Source organism: Dama dama, chromosome X (assembly GCF_033118175.1).
Source record: "Dama dama isolate Ldn47 chromosome X, ASM3311817v1, whole genome shotgun sequence".
Lineage (NCBI taxonomy): Eukaryota > Metazoa > Chordata > Mammalia > Artiodactyla > Cervidae > Dama > Dama dama.
Genome location: NC_083714.1, coordinates 5,224,923 through 5,242,153, shown reverse-complemented (window position 1 = coordinate 5,242,153; position 17,231 = coordinate 5,224,923).

The window sequence follows — 17,231 nt, the reverse complement described above, 5'->3', positions numbered from 1 at the left end:
CCATTCCACTTGAGGCCACAAACTCAGGGTCCCTCTCACATACCTGTTCCTGAGAGAAGCCTCCTCTTGAGGTGCTTGTGGAAAGTTGGTATTCCTCTTGAGTCGAGGCCAGGGACTAAGCTCTCATCTCGAGTTGATTTGGGGTCCACGGAGACCTTTCGTGTTGCTCCAGTGACCTCAGGATCCCTCTAGACTTGAGACAGTGATCTTGGGTTTTCTCTGGAGTGCCATCAAGGAAATCAAGGCTCCTTTCACTTTTGATGTGGAACGCGGAATTGCTCTGCATACAGTGCAGGGGAATCGGGCCTCATCTCGCGGCGAGGGGGAAGTCTCATTGTTTTTCTCGAGTTGCGGCCGGAACCTGTGGTATATTCTCGAGTTACGACGGGGAGGGCCCTTCCAGACACGTGTTTGTTCAGCGACGTCAGGACTCCTGCCTAGGTGCGAGGGACACCTCGGGATTCTCCTCGAGTCTTGGCATGGCAATTGGGACGCGTCTCCACGTGAGGCGGGAGACCCAGGGTCCCTTTCCACGTGCCACAGCGATCCTGGGACTCCTATCCATTTTCAAGAGGAGTCAGGCATCGTCTCCTTTGGAAGCATTGATCTCGGCGGACCTCTCGAGTTTTCAAAGGATGTGAGGCCTCAGGTCGCGTTGAGGCTGAGAACTAGGTCTTTCTCTGTGGTCTACACAGGGGATTCAGACATCCCTTCGTCTTGGGAGATGCAAGACGAGCCTGCATTCAATTCACTGCAGGGATATCCGGCCTTACTTCGAATCAGAGCATCTCGGTTTCCATTCCACTTGAGGCCACAAACTCAGGGTCCCTCTCACATACCTGTAGCTGAGAGAAGCCTCCTCTTGAGGTGCTTGTGGAAACTTGGTATTCCTCTTGAGTCGAAGCCAGTGACTAAGCTCTCATCTCGAGTTGATTTGGGGTCCACGGAGCCCTTTCATGTTGCTCTAGTGACCTCAGGATCCCTCTAGACTTGAGACAGTGACTTTGGGTTTTCTCTGAAGTGCCATCAAGGAAATCAAGGCTCCTTTCACGTTTGATGTGGAACACGGAATTGTTCTGAACGCAGGGCAGGGGAATCGGGCCTCATCTTGCGTCAAAGGGGAAGTCTCATGGTTTTTGTCGAATTGCGGCCGGAACCTGGGGTATATTCTTGAGTTACGACGGGGAGGGCCCTTCCAGACACGTGTTTGTTCAGCGAGGTCAGGACTCCTGCCTAGGTGCTAGGGACACCTCGGGATTCTCCTCGAACTTGGCATGGCAATTGGGACGCGTCTCCACGTGACGCGAGAGACCCAGTGTCCCTTTCCACGTGCCACAGGGATCCTGGGACTCCTATCCATTTTCAAGAGGAGTCAGGCATCGTCTCCTTTGGAAGCATTGATCTCCGCGGACTTCTCGAGTTTTGAAAGGATGTGAGGCCTCCGGTCGCGATGAGGCGGAGAACTAGGTCATTCTCTGTGGTCTCCACAGGGGATTCAGACATCCCTTCCTCTTGGGAGATGCAGGACGAGCCTGCATTCAATTCACTGCAGGGATATCCGGGCTTACTTCGAGTCAGAGCATCTCGGTGTCCATTCCACTTGAGGCCACAAACTCAGGGTCCCTCTCACATACCTGTAGCTGAGAGAAGCCTCCTCTTGAGGTGCTTGTGGAAAGTTGGTATTCCACTTGAGTCGAAGCCAGGGACTAAGCACTCATCAAGAGTTGATTTGGGGTCCAAGGAGCACTTTTGTGTTGCTACCTTGACCTCAGGATCCTTTTAGACTTGAAACTGTGATCTTGGGTTTTCTCTGGAGTGCTATCAAGGAAATCAAGGCTCCTTTCACGTTTGATGTGGAACACGGAATTCCTCTGCATGCAGTGCAGGGGAATCGGGCCTCATCTCGCGGCGAGGGGGAAGTCTCATGGTTTTCCTCGAGTTGCGGCCGGAACCTGGGGTATATTCTCGAGTTACGACGGGGAGGGCCCTTCCAGACACGTGTTTGTTCAGCGACCTCAGAACTCCTGCCTAGGTGCGAGGGACACCTCGGGATTCTCCTCGAGTCTTGGCATGGCAATTGGGACGCGTCTCCACGTGAGGCGGGAGACCCAGGGTCCCTTTCCACGTGCCACAGGGATCCTGGGACTCCTATCCATTTTCAAGAGGAGTCAGGCATCGTCTCCTTTGGAAGCATTGATCTCCGCGGACCTCTCGAGTTTTCAAAGATGTGAGGCCTCCAGTCGCGATGAGGCGGAGAACTCGGTCTTTCTCTGTGGTCTCCACAGGGGATGCAGACATCCCTTCGTCTTGGAGATGCAAGACGAGCATGCATTCGATTCACTGCAGGGATATCCGGCCTTACTTCTAGTCAGAGCATCTCGGTGTCCATTCCACTTGAGGCCAAAAACTCAGGGTCCCTCTCACATACCTGTAGCTGAGAGAAGCCTGCTCTTGAGGTGCTTGTGGAAAGTTGGTATTCCTCTTGAGTCGAAGCCAGGGACTAAGCTCTCATCTCGAGTTGATTTGGGGTCCACGGAGCCCTTTAGTGTTGCTCCAGTGACCTCAGGATCCCTCTAGACTTGAGACAGTGATCTTGAGTTTTCTCTGGAGTGCCATCAAGGAAATCAAGGCTCCCTTCACGTTTGATGTGGAACACGGAATTGCTCTACACGCAGTGAAGGGGAATCGGGCCTCATCTCGCGGCGAGGGGGAAGTCTCATGGTTTTTCTCGAGTTGCGGCCAGAACCTGGGGTATATTCTTGAGTTACGACATGGCGGGCCCCTCCACACACGTGATAGGTGCGAAGGACACCTCCGGATTCACCTAAAGTCTTGGCATGGCAATTGGGACGCGTCTCCACGTGAGGCAGGAGACCCAGTGTCCCTTTCCACGTGCCACAGGGATCCTGGGACTCCTATCCATTTTCAAGAGGAGTCAGGCATCGTCTCCTTTGGAAGCATTGATCTCCACGGACACCTCGAGTTTTCAAAGGATGTGAGGCCTCCGGACGCGATGAGGCGGAGAACTAGGTCTTTCTTGTGGTCTCCACATGGGATTCAGACATCCCTTCATCTTGGGAGATGCAAGACGAGCCTGCATTCAATTCACTGCAGGGATATCCGGCCTTACTTCGAGTCAGAGCATCTCGGTGTCCATTCCACTGGAGGCCACAAACTGAGGGTCCTTCTCACATACCTGTAGCTGAGAGAAGCCTCCTCTTGAGGTGCTTGTGGAAAGTTGCTATTCCTCTTGAGTCGAAGCCAGGGACTAAGCTCTCATCTCGAGTTGATTTGGGGTGCACGGAGCCCTTTCGTGTTGCTACAGTGACCTCAGGATCCCTCTAGACTTGAGACAGTGATCTTGCGTTTTCTCTCGAGTGCCATCAAGGAAATCAAGGCTCCTTTCACGTTTGATGTGGAACATGGAATTGCTCTGCACGCAGTGCAGGGGAATCGGGCCTCATCACGCGGCGAATGGGAAGTCTCATGGTTTTTCTCGAGTTGCGGCCGGAACCTGGGCTATATTCTCGAGTTAGGACGGGGAGGGCCCTTCCAGACACGTGTTTGTTCAGCGATGTCAGGACCTCTGCCTAGGTGCGAGGGACACCTCGGGATTCTCCTCGAGTCCCGCCATAACAATTGGGACGCGTCTCCACGTGAGGCGGGAGACCCAGGGTCCCTTTCCACGTGCCACAGGGATCCTGCGACTTCTATCCATTTTCAAGAGGAGTCAGGCATCGTCTCCTTTGGAAGCATTGATCTCCGCAGACCACTCGAATTTTCAAAGGATGCGAGGCCTCCAGTCGCGATGAGGCGGAGAACTCGGTCTTTCTCTGTGGTCTCCACAGGGGATGCAGACATCCCTTCGTCTTGGGAGATGCAAGACGAGCCGGCATTCAATTCACTGCAGGGATATCTGGCCTTACGTCGAGTCAGAACATCTCGGTGTCCATTCCACTTGAGGCCACTAACTCAGGGTCCCTCTCACATACCTGTAGCTGAGAGAAGCCTCCTCTTGAGGTGCTTGTGGAAAGTTGGTATTCCTCTAGAGTCGAAGCCAGGGACTAAGCTCTCATCTCGAGTTGATTTGGGGTCCACGGAGCCATTTTGTGTTGCTACAGTGACCTCAGGATCCCTCTAGACTTGAGACAGTGATCTTGGGTTTTCTCTGGAGTGCCATCAAGGAAATCAAGGCTCCTTTCACGTTTGATGTGGAACTAGGAATTGTTCTGCACGCAGTGCAGGGGAATCGGGCCTCATCTCGCAGCGAGGGGGAAGTCTCATGGTTTTTCTCGAGGTGCGGCCGGAACCTGGGGTATATTCGCGAGTTACGACGGGGAGGGCCCTTCCAAACAGGTGTTTGTTCAGCGACGTCAGGACTCATGCCTAGTTGCGAGGGACAACTCGGGATTCTCCTCGAGGCTTGGCACGTCAATTGGGACGCCTCTTCAGCTGAGGCGGGAGACGAAGGGTCTCTTTCCAAGTGCCACAGGAATCCTGGGACTCCTATCAATTTTCTTTTTTTTTTTTTTAACTTTTATCAGCCATAGATTTACACGTATTCCCCATCCCGATCCCCCCTCCCACCTCCCTCTCCACCTGATTCCTCTGGGTCTTCCCAGTGCACCAGGTCCGAGCACTTGTCTCATGCATCCCACCTGGGCTGGTGATCTGTTTCACCATAGATAGTATACATGCTGTTCTTTTGAAATATCCCACCCTCACATTCTCCCACAGAGTTCAAAAGTCTGTTCTGCATTTCTGTGCCTCTTTTTCTGTTTTGCATATAGGGTTATCGTTACCATCTTTCTAAATTCCATATATATGTGTTAGTTTGCTGTAATGTTCTTTATCTTTCTGGCTTACTTCACTCTGTATAAGGGGCTCCAGTTTCACCCATCTCATTAGGACTGGTTCAAATGAGTTATTTTTAATGGCCGAGTAATATTCCATGGTGTATATGTACCACAGCTTCCTTATCCAATCATCTGCTGATGTGCATTTAGGTTGCTTCCATTTCCTGGCTTTTATAAACAGTGCTGCGATGAACATTGGGGTGCACGTGTCTCTTTCAGATCTGGTTTCCTCAGTGTGTATGCCCAGAAGTGGGATTGCTGGGTCATATGGCAGTTCTATTTCCAGTTTTTTAAGAAATCCCCACACTGTTTTCCATAGCGTCTGTACTAGTTTGCATTCCCACCAACAGTGTAAGAGGGTTCCCTTTTCTCCACACCCTCTCCAGCATTTATTGCTTGTAGACTTTTGGATAGCATCCATCCTGACTGGCGTGTAATGGTACCTCATTGTGGTTTTGATTTGCATTTCTCTAATAATGAGTGATGTTGAGCATCTTTTCATGTGTTTGTTAGCCATCTGTATGTCTTCTTTGGAGAAATGTCTGTTTAGTTCTTTGGCCCATTTTTTGATTGGGTCATTGATTTTTCTGGAATTGAGCTTCAGGAGTTGCTTGTATATTTTTGAGATTAATCCTTTGTCTGTTTCTTCATTTGCTATTATTTTCTCCCAATCTGAGGGCTGTCTTTTCACCTTATAGTTTCCTTTGTAGTACAAAAGCTTTTAAGTTTCATTAGGTCCCATTTGTTTATTTTTGCTTTTATTTCCAATATTCTGGGAGGTGGGTCATAGAGGATCTTGCTGTGATTTATGTCAGAGAGTGTTTTGCCTATGTTCTCCTCTAGGAGTTTTATAGTTTCTGGTCTTACATTTAGATCTTTAATCCATTTTGAGTTTATTTTTGTGTATGGTGTTAGAAAGTGTTCTAGTTTCATTCTTTTACAAGTGGTTGACCAGTTATCCCAGCACCACTTGTTAAAGAGGTTGTCTTTTTTCCATTGTATATCCTTGCCTCCTTTGTCAAAGATAAGGTGTCCATAGGTCCGTGGATTTATCTCTGGGCTTTCTATTCTGTTCCATTGATCTATATTTCTGTCTTTGTGCCAGTACCATACTGTCTTGATGACTGTGGCTTTGTAGTAGAGTCTGAAGTCAGGCAGGTTGATTCCTCCAGTTCCATTCTTCTTTCTCAAGATGACTTTGGCTATTCGAGGTTTTTTGTATTTCCATACAAATTGTGAAATTCTTTGGTCTAGTTCTGTGAAAAATACCGTTGGTAACTTGATAAGGATTGCATTGAATCTATAGATTGCTGTGGGTAGAATAGCCATTTTGACAATATTGATTCTTCCAATCCATGAGCATGGTATGTTTCTCCATCTGTTTGTGTCCTCTTTGATTTCTTTCATCAGTGTTTTATAGTTTTCTATGTATAGATCTTTTGTTTCTTTAGGTAGGTATACTCCTAAGTATTTTATTCTTTTTGTTGCAATGGTGAATGGTATTGTTTCTTTAATTTCTCTTTCTGTTTTTTCATTGTTAGTATATAGGAATGCAAGGGATTTCTGTGTGTTAATTTTATATCCTGCAACTTTACTATATTCATTGATTAGCTCCAGTAATTTTCTGGAAGAGTCTTTAGGGTTTTCTATGTAGAGGATCATGTAATCTGCAAGCAGTGAGAGTTTCACTTCTTCTTTTCCTCTCTGGATTCTTTTACTTCTTTTTCTGCTCTGATTGCTGTGGCCAGAACTTCCAACACTATGTTGAATAGTAGTGGTGAGAGTGGGCACCCTTGTCTTGTTCCTGATTTCAGGGGAAATGCTTTCAATTTTTCACCATTGAGGGTGATGCTTGCTGTGGGTTTGTCATATATAGCTTTTATTATGTTGAGGTATGTTCCTTCTATTCCTGCTTTTTGGAGAGTTTTAATGATAAATGAGTGTTGAATTTTGTCAAAGGCTTTCTCTGCATCTATTGAGAGAATCATATGGTTTTTATCTTTCAATTTGTTAATGTGGTGTATTACATTGATTGATTTGCGGATATTAAAGAATCCTTGCATTCCTGGGATAAAGCCCACTTGGTCATGGTGTATGATTTTTTTAATATGTTGTTGGATTCTGTTTGCTAGAATCTTGTTAAGGATTTTTGCATCTATGTTCATCAGTGATATTGGCCTGTAGTTTTCTTTTTTTGTGACATCTTTGTCTGGTTTTGGAATTAGGGTGATGGTGGCCTCATAGAATGAGTTTGGAAGCTTACCTTCCTCTGCAATTTTCTGGAAGAGTTTGAGTAAGATAGGTGTTAGCTCTTCTCTAAATTTTTGGTAGAATTCAGCTGTGAAGCCATCTGGTCCTGGGCTTTTGTTAGCTGGAAGATTTTTGATGACAGTTTCGATTTCCTTGCTTGTGATGGGTCTGTTAAGATCTTCTATTTCTTCCTGGTTCAGTTTTGGAAAGTTATACTTTTCTAAGAATTTGTCCATTTCTTCCAAGTTGTCCATTTTATTGGCATAGAGCTGCTGGTAGTAGTCTCTTATGATCCTTTGTATTTCAGTGTTGTCTGTTGTGTTCTCTCCATTTTCATTTCTAATTTTGTTAATTTGGTTCTTCTCTCTTTGTTTCTTAATGAGTCTTGCTAATGGCTTGTCAATTTTGTTTATTTTTTCAAAAAACCAGCTTTTAGCTTTGTTGATTTTTGCTATGGTCTCTTTAGTTTCTTTTGCATTTATTTCTGCCCTGATTTTTAAGATTTCTTTCCTTCTGCTAACCCTGGGGTTCTTCATTTCTTCCTACTCTAGTTGCTTTAGGTGTAGAGTTAGGTTATTTATTTGGTTTTTTCTTGTTTCTTGATGTAAGCCTGTAATGCTATGAACCTTCCCCTTAGCACTGCTTTTACAGTGTCCCATAGGTTTTGGGTTGTTGTGTTTTCATTTTCATTCATTTCTATACATATTTTGATTTCTTTTTTGATTTCTTCTATGATTTGTTGGTTATTCAGAAGTGTGTTATTTAGCCTCCATATGTTTGAATTTTTAACAATTTTTTTCCTGTAATTGAGATCTAATCTTACTGCACTGTGGTCAGAAACGATGACTGGAATGATTTCAATTTTTTTGAATTTTCCAAGACCAGATTTGTGGCCCAGGATGTGATCTATTCTGGAGAAGGTTCCGTGTGCACTTGAGAAAAAGGTGAAGTTGATTGTTTTGGGGTGAAATGTCCTATAGATATCAATTAGGTCTAGCTGGTCCATTGTGTCATTTAAGGTTTGTGTTTCCTTGTTAATTTTCTGTTTAGTTGATCTATCCATAGTTGTGAGTGGAGTATTAAAGTCTCCCACTATTATTGTGTTACTATTAATTTCCTCTTTCATACTCGTTAGTGTTTGCCGTACATATTGCGGTGCTCCTATGTTGGGTGCATATATATTTGTAATTGTTATATCTTCTTCTTGGATTGATCCTTTGATCATTATATAGTGTCCTTCTTTGTCTCTTTTCACATCCTTTATTTGAAAGTCTATTTTATCTGATATGAGTATTGTGACTCCTGGTTTCTTTTGGTCTCCGTTTGCATGAAATATTTTTTTCCAGCCCTTCACTTTTAGTCTGTATGTGTCTCTTGCTTTGAGGTGGGTCTCTTGTAGACAGCATATACAGGGGTCTTGTTTTTGTATCCATTCAGCCAATCTTTGTCTTTTGGTTGGGGCATTCAACCCATTTACATTTAGGGTAATTATTGATAAATGTGGTCCCGTTGCCATTTACTTTGTTGTTTTGGGTTCACGTTTATACAACCTTTCTGCATTTCCTGTCTAGAGAAGATCCTTTAGCATTTGTTGAAGAGCTGGTTTGGTGGTGCTGAATTCTCTCAGCATTTGCTTATCTGTAAAGCTTTTGAATTCTCCTTCATATCTGAATGAAATCCTTGCTGGATACAGTAATCTAGGTTGTAGGTTATTCTCTTTCATTACTTTCAGTATGTCCTGCCATTCCCTTCTGGCCTGGAGGGTTTCTATTGATAGATCAGCTGTTATCCTTATGGGGATCCCTTTGTGTGTTATTTGTTGTTTCTCCCTTGTTGCTTTTAATATTTGTTCTTTGTGTTTGATCTTTGTTAATTTGATTAATATGTGTCTTGGGGTGTTTTGCCTTGGGTTTATCCTGTTTGGGACTCTCTGGGCTTCTTGGACTTGGGTGGCTATTTCCTTCCCCATTTTAGGGAAGTTTTCAGCTACTATCTCCTCGAGTATTTTCTCATGGCCTTTCTTTTTGTCTTCTTCTTCTGGAATTCCTATGATTCGAATGTTGAGGCATTTCACATTGTCCCAGAGGTCCCTGAGGTTGTCCTCATTTCTTTTGATTCTTTTTTCTTTTTTCCTCTCTGCTTCATTTATTTCCACCATTTTATCTTCTATCTCACTTATCCTATCTTCTGCTTCCGTTAGTCTACTCTTGGTTCCCTCCAAAGTGTTTTTTATCTCATTCACTGCATTATTCATTTTTAATTGACTCTTTTTTATTTCTTCTAGGTCTTTATTAAACATTTCTTGTATCTTTTCAATCTTTGTCTCCAGGCTATTAATCTGTAACTCCATTTTGTTTTCAAGATTTTGGATCATTTTTATTATCATTATTCTAAATTCTTTTTCAGGTAGATTCCCATCTCCTCCTCTTTTGTTTGACTTGGTGGGCATTTTCCATGTTCCTTTACCTGTTGGGTATTTCTTTGCCTCTTCATCTTGTTTAGATTGCTGTGTCTGGAGTGGGCTTTCTGTATTCTGGAGGTCTGTGGTTCATTTTTATTGTGGAGGATTTACCCCGTGGGTGGGGTTAGATGATTGGCTTGTCAAGGTTTCCTGGTTAGGGAAGCTTGCGTCAGTGTTCTGGTGTGTGGAACTTGATTTCTTCTCTTTGGAGAGCAATGGAGTGCCCAGTAATGAGTTTTGAGATGGGTCTATGTGTTAGGTGTGTCCTTGGGCAGCCTGTATGTTGACGTTCACGGCTATGTTCCTGCGTTGCTGGAGAATTTGCCTGGTATGTCTTGCTCTAAAACTTATTGGCTCTTGGGTGGTGGTTGGTTTCAGTGTAGGTATGGAGGCTTTTGGACGGTCACTTATTACTTAAAGTTTCATGTAGTCAGAAGTTTTCTGGTGTTCTCAGGTTTTGGGCTTAAGTCTCCTGCCTCTGGATTTCAGTTTTATTCTTCCTGTAGTCTCAGGACTTCTCCAACTATACAGCACTGATAAGAAAACTTCTAGGTTAATGGCGAAAAGATTCTCCCCCGTTAGGGACACCCAGAGAGGTTCACAGAGTTACATGAAGAAGAGGAGAGGGAAGAGGGAGATAGAGATGAGCAGGAGGAGAAAAAGGGGGACTCAAGAGGAGAGAGACAGATCTACGCAGCTGTCTGTTCCCAGAGTGTTCTCCGTAGCCCAGTCACCTACAAAGATTCACAGAATTGGATTGGGAAGAGAAGGGGAAAGGAGGAAATAGAGCTGTTCTGAGGTAGAAAACAGAGAGTCAAGATTGGGAGAGAATAATCCTCAGTTTAAAAATAGGGCTTCTCTTCTTTTTTTTTTTTCTTTTTTGTAAGGTTATAGTGTATTGAAAATGAAAATTAAGGAGTAGTAGAGGAGTACTAGAGGACTTTAAAAGAAATAAGAGAAAAAAAATAGAAAATAGAAGAGAAAAAGGAAAGAAAAGAAAAGAGAAAAAAAAAGAAAAAGAAAAGAAAAGAAAGAAAAAAAATTTTTTTCCCTAATTAAAAAAATCGTAAAAATCTATGGGAATGAAAGTTAAGGAGTAATGGGGGAGTAATAGGGGATTTTAAAGGAAAATAAAAGAGAAAAAATAAAAAAGAAAAAATAATAAAAAAGAAAAAAGAAAAAAAAGAAAAAAAAAGAGAAAAAAGTAAAATTATATCTAAGGGTTTCTCTGGAGCTGTTGTGGTCACTGTGGGTTCGGCTCAGTTTCAGATAGCTACTCGTTCCAGCTTACACTTCTCGATATCTACAGGCCCCTTCCGGTCTAGTCGGTGTTGTCTAGAGGGGTTTTAATCTGTTGCACCAGTCCCTTCTGAAGCGATTCCCTTTGTTTATTTGGCTTCAGTTTGCCGGTCTCTTCAGAGCCTCATTTCCGCGCTGACACAGACGGGCAGAGGTGGACTCTTATTCAGGTAGCTAGTTCCGTCGCTCTGCGGAACTAGCAGAACTAGGTCTTTCTCTGTGGTCTCCACAGGGGATTCAGACATCCTTTCGTCTTGGGAGATGCAAGACGAGCCTGCATTCAAGTCACTGCAGGGATATCCGGCCTTATTTCGAGTCAGGGAAACTCGGTGTCCATTCCACTTGAGGCCACAAACTCAGGGTCCCTCTCACATACCTATAGCTGAGAGAAGACTCCTCTTGAGGTACTTGTGGTAAGTTGGAATTCCTCTGGAGTCGAAGCCAGGGACTAACCTCTCATCTCGAGTTGATGTTTGGTCTACGGAGCTCTTTCGGGTTGCTACAGTGACCTCACGATCCCTGTAGCCTTGAAACACTGTTCTTGGGTTTTGTATGGAGTGCCATCAAGGAAATCAAGGCTCCTTTCATGTTTGATGTGCAACACGGAATTGCTCTGCACGCAATGCAGGGGAATCGGGCCTCATCTGGCGGAGAGTGTGAAGGCTCATGGTTTTCCTAGAGTTGCGCCAGAACCTGGGGTATATTCTCGAGTTACGCAGGGATGGCCCTTCAAAACACGTGTTTGTTCACCAACGTCAGGACTCCTGCCTCGTTGCGAGGGACAACTCGGGATTCTCCTCGAGGCTTGGCGGGGCAATTGGGACGCCTTTCCAGGTGTGACAGGAGACCCAGGTTCACTTTCCACGTGCCACAGGGATCCTGGGACTCCTATCAAGTTTCAAGAGGAGTCAGGACTCGTCTACTTTGAGGCATTGATCTCCGCGTACCTCTCAAGTATTCAAAGGATGTGAGGCCTCCGGTCGCGATGAGGTGGGAACTAGGTCTTTCTCTCTGGTCTCCACAGCGGATTCAGACATCCCTTCGACTGGGGAAATGCAAGACGAGCTTGCATTCAATTCACTGCAGGGATATCTGGACTTATTTCAGGTCAGGGCATCTCGGTGTCCATTCCACTTGAGGCCGCACACTCAGGGTCCCTCTCACGTACCTATAGCTGAGTGAAGCCTCCTCTTGAGGTGCTTGGGGAAAGTTGGTATTCCTCTTGAGTTGAATACAGGGACTAAGCTCTCATCTCGAGTTGATTTCGGGTACACGGAGCACTTTCGTGTGGCTACAGTGACCTCAGGATCCCTCTAGGAATGACACAGTGCTCTTGTGGATTCTCTGAATTGCCAACAAGGAAATCAAGGCTCCTTTCATGTTTGATGTGGAACACGGAATTGGTCTGCATGCAATGCAGTGGAATCGGGCCTCATCTCACAGCGAGAGGGAAATCTCATGGTTTCTCTCGAGTTGCGGTTGGGAACCTGGGGTATATTCTCGAGTTACGATGGGGATGGCCCTTCAAAACACGTGTTTGTTCAGCGATGTCACGTCTCCTGCCTAGTTGCAAGGGACACCTAGGGATTCTCCTCGAGACTTGAAAGAGCAGTAGGAACACCTCTTGAGTTGAGGCGGCACACCCAGGGTCCCTTTCCTGTTGCCACTGTGATACTGGGATTCCTGTCAATTTACAATAGGAGTCAGGCATCCTCTCCTTTTCAATCATTGAATTCCGTGTTCCTCTGGAGTTGTCAAAGGGATGTGAGGCCTCCTGTCGAGATGGGGATGGGAGCTAGGGCTTGCTCTAGTGTGTCCGCAGGGGATTCAGACATCCCTTCATCTTGTGAGATGAAAACCAGCTTGCATTCACGCCACTGCAGGGAATTCCGGCCTTATTTTGAGGCAGGGCATCTCGGTGTCGATTCCATTTGAGGCCGCAAACTCAGGGTCCCTCTCACATACGTATAGCTGAGAGAAGCCTCCTCTTGTGGTGCTTGTGGAAAGTTGGCCTTCTTCTTGATGTGAAGTCAGGAAATCAGCTCTCATCTCGAGATGATTTGGGGTACACGGAGCTTTTCTTGAGTTCTGTGCTAAACCTGATGTTCCTCGAGACTTGATACGGTATTCTCAGGTAATCTCTGGAGTGGCCTAAAGGAGGTCAAGCCACTTCTCGTGTTTGATGGGGAATGCGTGATGGCTCTGGAGACAATGGAGGGGAATCAGGCCTCATCTCAAGTAGATTTCAAGTACACGGTTCGCTTTCAAGTTGCTGCAGGGACTTCAGGGTCCCTCTAGCCTTGTTAAAGTGTTCCTGGGGACTCTCTGGAGTTCCATCAAGGAAGGCAAGGCTCTTTTCCTGTTTGAAGGGGAACACGGACTTGCTCTGCATACAGTGCAGGGGAATCGGGCATCATCTCGAGTTGATTTACTGTACACAGAACCATTTCATGTTGCTGCGCGGACCTCAGGGTCCCTCTAGGCATGTGACAGTGTTCTTGGGGTCTCTCTGGAGTTCCATTAAGGAAGTCAAAGCACCTTTCATGTTCGATGGGGAACACGGACTTACTCAGAATGCATTGCAGGGGAATCGGGCCTCATCTCGTGGAGAGTGGAAAGACTCATTGTTTCTCTGGAGTTGCGGTGGGAACCTGGGTTATGTTCTCGAGTTACGGCGGGGATAGCCCTTCAAAACTCGTGTTTGTTCAGCGAAGTCAGGACTCCTGTCTAGTTGTGAGGGACACCTTGGGATTCTCCTCGAGGCTTGGCAGGACAACAGAGACCCCTCTCGAGGTGAGGCAGGAGACTCAGTATCCCTTTGCAGTTGCCAGAGCACACTGTGACTCCTGTCAGTTTTCAAGAGGAGTCAGGCTTTGTCTCCTTTTGAAGCAGTGAACTCTGCGTGCCTCTCGTGTTGTCAAAGGGATGTGAGGCCTCCTTTCAAGATGAGGCGGGGAACTAGGGTATACTCTAGAGTCTCCACAGGGGATTCAGACATTCTTTTGTCTTGTGAGATGAAAGACGAGCCTGCATTCAAGTCACTGCAGGGAAATCCGGCCTTATTTCGAGTCAGGGCATCTCGGTGTCCATTCAAATAGAGGCAGCAAACTCAGGGTTCCTCTCACGTACCTATAGCTGAGAGAAGCCTCATCTTTAGGTGTTGTTTACATCTGGTATTCCTCTTGAGTCAAAGCCAGGGAATCAGCTCTCATCTCAAGATGATTTGATGTACACTGAGCTGTTTTCTAGTTGCTGTGCTGAACGTGGTGTTCCTCTATACTTAGGACAGTGTTCTCCGAGAATCTCTGGAGTTGCCTAAAGTATGTCAAGCCACTCGTTGTGTTTGATGGGGAACGCCGGAGGGCTCTGGAGCCAATGAAGGGGAAAATGGCCTCATTTCGAGTTGATTTGGGGTACACCGAGCTCTTTCGTGTTGCTGCGAGGACTTCAGGTTTCCTCTAGACTTGTATCAGTGTTCTTGGGGACTCTCTGGAGTTCCATCAAGGAAGTCAAGGCTCCTTTCATGTTTGATGGAGAACACGGAATTGCTCTGCACGCAATGCAGGGGAGTCTGATCTCATCTCTCCTCGAACGGGAAGTCTCATGGTTTTTCTCGAGTTGCGGAGGGAACCAGGGTTATATTGTCGAGTGACGATGGGGACGGCCCCTCCAAACTCGTGTTTGTTCAGCGACGTCAGTACTCCTGTCTAATTGTGAGGGACAACTCGGGATTATCTTCCAGGCTTGGCAGGGCAATAGGGATGCCTCTGGAAGTGAGGCAGGAGACCCAGTGTCCTTTCAAGTTGCCACAGGGATACTGGGATTCCTGTCAATTTTCAAGAGGAGTCAGTCGTCGTCTACTTTTGAAGCATTGAACTCCGCGATCCACTCATATTGTCAAAGGGAAGTGAGGCGTCCTGTCCAGATGAGGCGGGAACCAGGTCTTTCTCTCGGGTTTTCACAGGGGATTCAGACATCCGTTCATCTTGTGAGATGAGAGACGAGCCAGCATTCAAGTCATTGCAGGGAACTCCGGCCTTATTTCGAGTCAGGGCATCTCGGTGTCCATTCCACTTGAGGCAGAAAACTCAGGGTCCCTCTCAAATACCTAGAGCTGAGAAAAGTATCCGCTTGAGCTGCTTGTGGAAAGTTGGCATTCCTCTTCATTCAAAGCCAGGGAATCAGCTCTCATCTCGAAATGATTTGGGGTACATGGAGCTTTTCTCGCGTTGCTGTGCTGAAATTTGTGTTCCTCTAGACTTGGGACGGTGTTCTCGGGGAATCTCTGGAGTTGCCTAAAAGAATTCAAGCCACTTGTCCTGTTTGATGAGGAATGCAGGATTGCTCTGTAGCCAATGCAGGGGAATAGGGCGGCATCTTGATTTGATTTGCGGTACGAGGGGCTCTTTTTTGTTGCTGCATTGACCTCAGGGTCCCTCTAGACTTGTGACAGAGTTCTTGATGACTATGTGGAAATTCATATAGCAAGTCAAGGCTCCTTTCATGTTTGATGGGGAACACTGACTTGCTCTGCACCTCAATGCAGGGGAATCGGGCCTCATCTCGCAGTGAGGGGGAAATCTCAAGATTTTCTCGAGTTGTGGCTGGAACCTGGGATATGTTCTCGAGCAATGGCAGGGATGGCCCTTCAAAAATCGTGTTGGTTCAGCGACGTCAGCACTCCTGTCTTGTTGTGAAGGACACAAAGGGATTCTCCTCGAGGCTTGGCAGGAAAATAGGGACGCCTCTCGAGGTGACGGGGGAGACCCAGGGTCCTTTCAAGTTGCTACAGGAATTTTGGGATTCCTATCAATTTTCAATAGGAGGCAGCCATCCTCTCCTTTTGAAGCATTTAACTCCGCGTGCCTCTCGAAATTTCAAAAGGATGTGAGGCCACTTGTTGAGATGAACCGGGGAACTAGGGCTTTCTCTAGGGTCTCCACAAGGGATTCAGACATCCCTTCATCTTGTGTGATGAAAGAGGAGCCTGCATTCAAGTCACTGCAGGGAATTCCGGCCTTATTTCGTGACAGGGCATCTCGGTGTCCATTCTACTTGAGGGAGAAAACTCAGGGTCCCTCTCACATACCTAGAGCTGAGAAAAGCCTCCGCTTGTGCTGCTTGTGGAAAGTTGGCATTCCTCTTGATTCGAAGCTAGGGAATCAACTCTCATCTCGAAATGATTTGGGGTACATGGAGCTTTTCTCGAGTTGCTGTGCTGAACTTTGTGTTCCTCTAGACTTCGGGCGGTGTTCTCAGCGAATCTCTGGGGTTGCCTAAAAGAAGTCAAGCCACTTGTCCTTTGTGATGAGGAATGCAAGATTGCTCTGGAGCCAATGCAGGGAATCAGGCCTCATCTCAATTTGATTAGCGGTACACGGGGCTCTTTCATGTTGCTGCGTAGACATCAGGGTCTCTCTAGACTTGTGACAGAGTTCTTGGGGACTACGTGGAGTTTCATCTAGGAAGTCAAGGATCCATTTGTGTTTGATGGGGAACACCGATTTGCTCTGCATGCAATGCTGGGGAATCGGGCCTCATCTCGCTGCAAGAGGGAATTCTCATGGTTTTCTCGAGTTGTGGTGGGAACCTGGGGTATGTTCTTGAGTTACGGTGGGGATGGACTTTCAAAACTAGTGTTCAGCGATGTCAGGACTCCTGTCTAGTTGCGAGGGACAACTCAGGATTCTCCTCGAGGCTTGGCAGGCAATAGGGATGCCTCTCAAGGTGAGGCGGGAGACCCAGGGTCCTTTCAAGTTGCCCAGGGATGCTGGGATTGCTGTCAATTTTCAAGAGCAGTCAGTCATCGTCTACTATTGAAGCATTGAACTCCGCATTCCACTCGTGCTGTCAAAGGGATGTGAGGCCTCCTGTCGAAATGAGGCGGGGAACTAGGGCTTTCTCTAGGGTCTCCACAGGGGATTCAGACATCCCTTCTTCTTGTGTGATGAAAGACGAGCCTGCATTCAAGTCACTGCAGAGAAATCCGGCCTTATTTCGACTCACGACATCTCGGTGACCATTCCACTTGATGCAGCAAACTCAGGGTCCCCCTCACATACATATGGCTGAGAGAAGCCTCCTCTTCAGGGGCTTGTGGAAAGTTGGCATTCCTCTTGAGTAGAAGCCATGGAATCAGCTCTCATCTCGAGATGATTTGGGGTACACAGAGCTTTTCTCGAGTTCTGTGCTGAATTTGGTGTTCCTCGAGACTTGAGACGGTATTCTCGGGTAATCTCTGGAGTTGCCTAAAGGAGGTCAAGCCACTTGTCGTGTTTGATGGGGAACGCATGATGGCTCTTGAGACAATGGAGGGTAATCAGGCCTCATCTCGAGTTGATTTCAAGTACACAGTGTGCTTTCAT